We start from the raw sequence: 7,784 nt of genomic DNA on the forward strand, positions 1-7,784 counted from the left end.
TCCTCGGCAACACCACAAGAGCATTCACGTTCAACCGGAGGCAATGAACCGGGTTTGGAGAATCAAGGACCCCTCCGCCCGCCCCGGGCCGACCCCGCCAGCAGAGAGCGGGGCGCAGGTGGGGGGCGCGCGGCCGCCCGCAGGCGGCCCGGGGCGCGGGAGCCAGCCGGGGGCCGCGGGGCCGGAGGAGCGGTGGCCCCGGGCGCTCCCGGGGCGCGAGGGGAGGGCGGCGGGCGCGCGCGCGGAGCCGGCCCGGCGCCGGGGGGCGAGGCGGGCGCGCGGGCGGCTCGGGGGCCGGGGAGCGGCTGGCGCAGGCGCGCGCCGGGCCGGGGGCCCGGGAGGGGACGGCGCAGGCGCGGGCCGCCGGGGGCCGCGGGGCCGCCGGGGCCGGGCCGCGCGGGCGGCGCCGAGAAGGGGCGCGCCGGCCGCCGCGCGCGCTGAGGGGGCAGGAGCGGGCTCTTACCGCGCGCCGCCGCCTCGCTCGCTCGCTCGCTGGCTCCGCGGGCTGGGGCCGGGCGGCGAGCTCGCCCGGTGGCGCGGCCCGAATCCGTTGAGTCCGGCCTCAGGGCGGCAGCCAACCCCGCGGCGCCGTCCGCCCGGCCCGGCCTCCCTCACGGCGCCCCCGCCCCCGGGCCCGCCTCCGGGCCGTCCCCCCCCCCCCCCACGGCCGCCGAGGACTGCGCAGGCGCGGCGCAGGCCCCGCCCACGCGCGCCGCTGCGCAGGCGCCGCCCGCGCGGCCCGCTTCGCGTCCCCCCTCCCCCCGGCCCGGAATCGCGCAGGCGCCGTACCACCCGACTGGCCTCGGGCAGCGGTGCGCATGCGTCAGGCTTCTCGCGGGCGCTCGGGGTGGTGGATGCTCCTGGAGGCTGTTCGGAGCGTGGCCGAGTGGTGCCTGAGCGCTCCCCCGATCCCGTCCCGAGGCTCGGCTTAGCCCAGAGGTCCAGCACGTATCTACAGCGTGCCAGGGACAGTGCTGGGCTTGAGCTGGACAGTAGTGAGGAAAACAGAAGCCCTGCCCTCCCGGTACTCCCCGGAGGTCTTGGAAGAGATGGGGTGCACGGTTAAGCACAGCATTAACCGTTCTAAGTCTAGACAGTTTCTTTGTCTTCCCGTATCATTTTTTACACCGTTATAGTTTTGCAGGAAAGTGTTCATGTTTTCAAAGCCATTGGCGTAAAGTTGTTCACGTAATGCTCTAGTGGTTTTCATTCATAAAATCTGTGTTCCTTTTTGCTTCTGAGTAAATTTCTGATACATTCACATGTTTAAAAGTTCAGAAAGCGCCTTCTCCACCCCAACTCCCTTGCTGTAGTTCCTCTTCCCAGTTGCAACTAAATACATTGAGTTTCTTCATATCCTCCTAAAAAAAGTTTATGAATATAAGCAAATATCCAAAATAACCTGATTGGTTCTTTCGACTCTCTTTTTATGTATAGCACAAATGGTAGTCTGCTGTGGGCTTCCCTGATGGCCTACTATACATGGTCTGTACCTTTTTTTAAAAAAATCAGAAGAGCCATGATGGTTTAATAGCCTGGAGATAATTCAACGTGTGTGTAGGACTTGAGTCACAGTCCTCATCACCAGACAAGCCTGGGTTTAAATCCTGGCTTCCTCAGTTTCTAACCATTTGTCTTTGGATTTCAGTTTCTTAATCTACAAAATGGGAGCTGTTACGGGTTTTGGGGATTAAGTGGGATAATGCATGAAGGGAGCTTGGCATGATGCCCAGCAGCCAGCAAATGCCTGGTGACTGTGAAGGGCATTCACGTTGCATCCGTTTTGGCCTTTACAGTTCAAACAGGTCTCAACATCATTTAGACCTAACGCCAGCCCTGTAAGAACTGCACAGAGGACGAACCATTCTAACACAAAAGACTAATCTGATACACCAGACACGGTAATATAAAAGTACGCAAAATAAGTATACGACTCAATGAAATACAAGAATCTGAAGGCCAGGAGAAAGAGGTTGAGCTGTTTGCTGGGTCTCCCCTCTCCCTTGCCAACACTGCGACTTCCCCAAGGGTCACCTCACTCTGACCTCTAACTCAGGATGAATATGGGCTGATTTTGCACTTTAAACAAGTGGAATTCTATCGTATTGATTTCCAAGGGCCGCAGTAACAAGTTACCACAACCTGGGTGGCTCACAACTTCAGGAACGTGTCATCTCACAGTTGTGGAGGCGGCAAGTCCGACCCCTAGGAGTCGGCAGCGCTGAGTCTCCTCGGAAGGCCCTTGTCTCTTCTGCCTTCTGCCAGCTGTCTGCATTCCTCGACGCTCCTTTGCTTGTTGGTGCTTCATTCCAACCTCTGCCTTGGACTATAGTCTTCGCTGTGTTTGTGTGAACCCTCCCTTTGATTCTTACATAAGGACACTCAGATGGTGTTTAGGGCCCAGCCGATCGTCCAGGATAAACCCCCCCCCCCCCATCTCATGATCCTTAATCTATCACATCTCCAAAGACCCTTCCAAATAAGCTGACATTTACAGGTCCCAGGGAAGCACTGGTGTCTTCAGGGGACAGTACTCAGCCTATAGCAAGTACCCCTCTGTGTCACCCTCTTTCATTCAACATCGAGTCGCCAAGATGATCTACCATGTTGCGCGCATCTGTGGCGTGCGGAAGGAGCATCGCTGCGCCGCATGGACGGCGTGCGGAACGAGTATCAATGCGCCGCATGGATTTACCGAACCGTGCTTCAGCTATTCTGTTGCCGGACATTTGAGCGGTCTCCAGCTGTGAGCTATTTGTGGAATGAAAACTGAGCTAAGCGGGGAAAAAAACATTCCTGGTGTCGCCAATGGGAAGCTATGTGCATTCTTGGCGCACACCCTTCTGTTATCTGATTCTGAATTCTGGGGGGCTCTGGGCCTTATGGGCTTCCCTGGTGGGTCAGGTGGTAAAGAATCTGCCTGCAGTGCGGGAGACCTGGGTTCGATCCCTGAGTCCGGAAGATCCCCTGGAGATGGGAATGGCTACAAATCCAGTATTCTTGCCTGGAGAATTCCATGGACAGAAGAGCCACGAGGGCTACAGTCCTTGGGGTTGCAAACAGACCGACAGGACTGAGCCACTAACATCCCCTCACTTTTTCACTTCCTGGGCCTTATATTGTCTTTGAGCTCTTTTGCAATATAGTAGAAGATTGATAGCAATACAAATAATTCTTGTCCTGGGACAACCCTCCCCCACAGTGGAAAAACCAGTTTTGCCTCCAAGTTCATTTCAACATTTCTATTCTGTAAATGTGTCTGACCTTGGAGCTCTCCTTTCAACTGATGGTAGCATCTTGCCGGTTCCCTCACTTAATGAATGAGTTCAGTAGACTCTTTGATATATGTTTATTTTATATTTGTATAAGAGTCACAATTTTACTTTTAAAAAAAAATTACCCTTTAACATTAGGAGTCAAGTTCCCATAAACCTTCTGATACACAGCAAATTACTTTTCATGAGTCAAAACCACGAAGTTAGATTTTCTGCCATTGAAATTCCAAAGTAAAAGGGACTGCTGACATTTCCTGAGTAGCAGCCAGGTCTGCACACCTGTGCAGGGGGTGGGCGGGCGTGAGAGACAGCTTTGGCCAGGGCCCTAGTCTCCAACAGCCTTCTCTGGATAGGCAGCCGTGTAACTTGGTCCGGAATCAGGTGAGATGGGGCTCAGGTGTCCTGGAGGCCTCAGCAGGATTCCAGGAGGAGATGGCAACTGAGGAGAATCTGAGGCAGAGAGCGCTTCCCCCACTAGGCCTTGAACTTGGCTTCTGTATTGTGGACAGAAGCCAGTCACTGCAGCTTTGGGACTGGGAAGTGACATGCGGTGAGATCGTCTTCAGGAAGACTGGCCTCGTGGCATGTGCAGGATGGGGAGGCAGGGCCTGAGAGCCTGGAGACCTAGAGAGGCTGGGAGGCCTGGCGGGGCGCTGGGGTCAGAGGAGAGGTCACAGGTCTGCGGGTAGGGTGCACAGACCTGGCCAGACTTCACCCCAGCCTGTGGCTGGGCCTCACCGCACCTTGTCCCCTCCTCCTCCTCGGCTGGTCAGGAGTGGAGGGGGCAGAAAGAGCAGGCAACTTGGGCAGCTGTTGCCCAGCAGCACAGGCTGTCCAGAACATCTGTCGCCATGGGAGCCCCTCCCAAGGCCCAGCCTCCACCACCCCCGACCACCAAGTGGCGGGATCTGGGACGCTGTGATGCCCAGCCTCAGGGGCAGACACTGCCCCCTTGGTCAGGCCCTGCCGGTGCTGCAGCTGAGACGGGTGGAGCTCTGCAGCCTGGAACCCCCTTGAGCTCTGTGCTCTAGTTTCCCTGCTGACCGACTCGGCTCCCCCAGACGCCCAACCCCAACCCCGCCGGCCCAACTCGGGCCCAGCTGCTCCGTCTGCTCCACAGCTGGAGGGGCCAAACAGGGAGGGCCCACTGGCCAAGTTTTCATCAGGAAACAGGTGTCCCCAGCAGTTAGCAAATCGTCAGCTCCTAGCATGCCAGGACCGCAAGCCCAGGGTTCCGCTCATGCCCCTCCAGGAGCCAGGGGTGCTCCGCGTCCCAGGAAATGTGCAGCTGTCAGAGAGCGAAGAGGTGTCCGCAGACCGAGACGGGCTGCCTGGCCTCCGCAGCTGCAGCGGTGGCCCTGGAAGGGACTCAGGTACCCGGCGGCCACGCTCTGAAGCCTGGTCGGGGGGGGCGGGGGGCAGTCCAGAGGAGACACAGGAGGGACGCCAACTCAGGACAAGCTGGCCACCCTTCCTCATGGCCCACAAGGATCAGAGAGCATGAAACCAACCCTCTTAGGGACTTCCCTGGTGGTCCAGAGGGTAATCCATGCTCCCAGCGCAGGGGGCCTGAGTTTGATCCTTGCTCAGGGAACCAGATCCCCCACGCCGCAATGGAAGGTCCTCCACGTGGCAGCGAAGATATCCCATGTGTTCCCACTGAGACCCAGCTCAGCCAGATAAAGAAAGAGGCCCCTTGCTTCACAGTCAGGGAGACTGATGCCAGCAAGAAGGGGGCCTATGTAACTTGAGCCCAAACTCTGGGCGGGGCAGTGACCTCGAGCGTGGCCCTCAACCTCTCTGCACCTCCAGTTCTTTCCTGAAGAACACCAGCATTCCCACACCGCTCAGGGACGTTGGAGAACTAAATAGTAGGTCCCCGCCTCAGTGAGCACCCCGCACACTGCGCTTCTCTGCACACACAGTCGAATGGCTAGGAAACAGCAACGTCTGCGGCTGGAGACGGACAGTGTCCCAAGGGCAGAGCCTGGCACACGCCAGGGCTCCGGAAATGCTTCCTTTATGCCAGCTAACATGGAAACCTCAGCAGTGGCCACAGGGCTAGAAGAGGTCAGTTTTCATTCCAATCCCAGAGAAAAGCAATGCCAAAGAATGCTCAAACTACCGCACAATTGCACTCATCTCACACACTAGCAAAGTAATGCTCAAAATTCTCCAAGTCAGGCTTCAACAGTACATGAACCAAGAACTTCCAGATGTTCAAGCTGGATTTAGAAAAGGCAGACAAACCACAGATCAAATTGCCAACATATGCTGGATCTTCAAAAAAGCAAGAAAGTTCCAGAAAAACATCTATTTCTGCTTTATTGACTACACCAAAATCTTTGACTGTGTGGATCACAACAAACTGTGGAAAATTCTTAAAGAGATGGGAATACCAGACCACCTGACCTGCCTCCTCAGAAATCTGTATGCAGGTTAAGAAGCAAGAGTTAGAACTGGACATGGAACAATAGACTGGTTCCAAATAGGAAAAGGAGTACGTCAAGGCTGTATATTGTCACCCTGCTTATTTAACTTATATGCAGAGTACATCATGAGAAATGCCGGGCTGGAAGAAGCACAAGCTGGAATCAAGATTGCCGGGAAAAATATCAATACCCTCAGATATGCAGTTGACACCACCCTTATGGCAGAAAGTGAAGAAGAACTAAAGAGCCTCTTGATAAAAGTGAAAAAGGAGAGTGAAAAAGTTGGCTTAAAGCTCAACATTCAGAAAACTAAGATCATGGCATCTGGTCCCATCAATTCATGGCAAATATATGGGGAAACAAAGGAAACAGTGAGAGACTTCATTTGGGGGGCTCCAAAATCAATACAGATGGTGACTGCAGCCATGAAATTAAAAGACGCATGCTTGCTTCTTGGGAGAAAAGCTATGACCAACCTAGACAGCATATTAAAAAGCAGAGACATGACTTTGCCAACAAAGGTCCATCTAGTCAAGGCTATGGTTTTTCCAGTAGTCATGTATGGATGTGAGAGTTCGACTATAAAGAAAGCTGAGCACCAAAGAATTGATACTTTTGAACTGTGGTGTTGGAGAAGACTCTTGGGAGTCCCTTGGACTGCAAGGAGATCCAACCAGTCCATCCTAAAGGACATCAGTCCTGGGTGTTCATTGTAAGGACTGATGCTATGAAGCTCCAATCCTTTAGCCACCTGATGTGAAGAACTGGCTCATCGGAAAAGACCCTGATGCTGGGAAGGATTGAAGACAGGAGGAGAAGGGGACAACAGAGGACGAGATGGTTGGATGGCATCACCGATGCATGAGTTTGAGTGAACTCCAGGAGTTGGTGATGGACAGGGAGGCCTGGTGTGCTGCGGTCCATGGGGTCGCAAAGAGCCAGACACAACTGAGCAATTGAACTGAACTGTCTCTCAACTTTGGGTCCCCGTCCACAGAAAGCACTCACTCTGGTCCAGCCTCCTGGTTCCACCTCCACGAGGACCCCGAGAAACAACACAGAAAGGGCAGAGGGATATTGAGCCGGATCAACGGATTCCATGGAAAGGTGCCTGAGCCTCCACTCATGTCCCTCCGCCTGCCTGTGGCCCTCTCCCGTGCCAAAGTGTCTGATTAAATCCCGATTTAACAGGTGAGGAGGGAACTCCCTGGCGGTCCAGTGTTAGGACTCGGCGCGTTCACTGCCAAGGGCCTGGGTTTAACTCCTGGTTGGGGAACTAAGATCCCACAAGCCACCACGCAGCCAAAAAAACCCCCAAACAAACCCGCTTTACAGGTGAGGAGAGTGAGGCCCAAGGACCTATGTGAGTGGCCCACGCCATGGCCTGCGGGCCCTGGGGCCCCGCCCTCAGCCGCCAGGGCCACCCTTGCAAACTAGCTTCCCGACAAGCCTGCACACACCCCAAGGCTCCCAACACACCCGTGTCTCTTTGAGAATCAATCTCGGGGCTTGCACCCCTTTTTTTGAAAAATTCTCCCCGTGAGTGTAGCTTTCACTCTGGGGAGACCTTAAGCAAAGGGGTAAAGAGGGTGGACCTAAGAGTACGTCCCTTACCCCGTGTGGAACCCAAACCAGGGCTCTGTGTAAACACGCTGCGTTTGCAGGAAGCCCTGAAGGCGGTTCTGAGGAGTTCTGGAAAGGCCCGGAGGAAGGGCCAGCCTGTTGAGGAAACATAAGGCGTCCTGGGGGGCTCGTTGAACACTGGGTCAGCAGGCCCGCCTGTGGCAGCAAGAGGGGCCGGGAGTGGGTCGGCTTGGCCCTGAGGGGCCCGGGGTTCCGGCCAGAACCAGGCTGGCCCGGGCCTGGTGAGGGACGTGGGCCGTGCAGCGAGGGGCGGCGGGAGCCGCGGGCTTGGCCATGAGGCTTGCTGGCCTGGCCCGGCCCGGGGGTGGGGGGAGCACTCCCCAAGCCCGCGCGGTCACTCGCCCACCCCGGGGCCTGGCGAGAGGGCCGTGCTCCCGGAGCGGCACGGGGAGGACACGGGTCCCAGGCTTGGGTCTGCAGCCAGGGGTCAGAA

Source organism: Capricornis sumatraensis, chromosome 17, assembly GCF_032405125.1.
Source record: "Capricornis sumatraensis isolate serow.1 chromosome 17, serow.2, whole genome shotgun sequence".
NCBI lineage: Eukaryota > Metazoa > Chordata > Mammalia > Artiodactyla > Bovidae > Capricornis > Capricornis sumatraensis.